We start from the raw sequence: 1,229 nt of genomic DNA, 5'->3' as shown, positions 1-1,229 counted from the left end.
GTCATAGCAACTTACTAAGTGACGGTTGAAGTGCCACGAGCCAGTTTCATTTGGCGCATTCGCATAGAAAAGATATAAAAGACTCTCCTCTTCGATGTGAATAAAAATAACACAACATACTGCGCACATTCGCGCAACAAGCGTGGTTATTTTAATTTGACATAACGAGTTTCTATTTCTTTAGCTGCTTGAAAAAAAGTCTCGAAAGCAATCAAATCTTAAAACGGTACCTTATATCAGGAGTTCAGAAAAGAAGGTTTAGGGTCACTCCCTCTGCTCCCCCGAATCCTGCACTTCACCATAAATTGCCACTCTCCACACAGAATTCTTAAGGCCCCCCCCCCTCATTATTTTCATGCAAAATTACATACAAATAAAATGTTTAAAATGACAAATAAGTGAATCATGTACCTTAGGCAGGGATGCTCACCTGCCACCTAAAAGAGAAGGGTTGCGGCGCAGACTGTGCAATTGAATTGGAATGGGGGAAGGGTGTTAAGAGGAAGTTTTCTCCGTTTGGGGGGAAGGGCTCTGGCTCTTGGAGGTGTCTTCACGGTATTTGAGGGGTGGCCTCTTGCTTTGAGGGGATGGACACCCCAGGGCAGCGCCAAGCTGATCGGCGCCGTCGTGCAAATGTCTTTTGAGCGCCTTTATGCTCTGGCGTTCGAGGAAAATATAGTTCTGGTGGGAGGTTTTGTAGACATATCAAAACGGAAAAAAATACGTTTGGCATTTAGTTTATACAAAAAAAAGTGAATATTTAATTTCTCAATATGGTGTACGTTTTTACTTCATATCTCGAAATTATATTGAGTTCAGCAGCTCCTCTGATATGCTAATGTGCTTTGGAAGAAGAAAATACATTAATATCTTCGTTAAAGCCATATTGAATATCTATCTAATCTCTAAGTGATGAATAATTAATAAAACTTTTATGTCTGTCAAAAAATGACAACAGGAGCAGTGACGCAACTAAAAAATAGGTTTAGGGGTTCACAAATTGAAAAAATTCTCTTTTAATTAGAGGGGTCCGGGGGAAATTTTTTTAAATATGTAGTTTGAAAAACGCAATTTTAAACTGTCTTTGGTGGTGTTATGGGAGAAAAGGGTATAAGGCGATCTGCGGAAATTTATAGAAGTTGAAGCCTTAAAACATGATTGTATATTTCATATCTATAGACGTTAGAATAAGGAATGGAACCTGAGACTCTACCTGATCGTTTTTTTCT

This window comes from Uloborus diversus, chromosome 4, assembly GCF_026930045.1.
Source record: "Uloborus diversus isolate 005 chromosome 4, Udiv.v.3.1, whole genome shotgun sequence".
Lineage (NCBI taxonomy): Eukaryota > Metazoa > Arthropoda > Arachnida > Araneae > Uloboridae > Uloborus > Uloborus diversus.
This window is presented reverse-complemented; position numbering follows the sequence as displayed.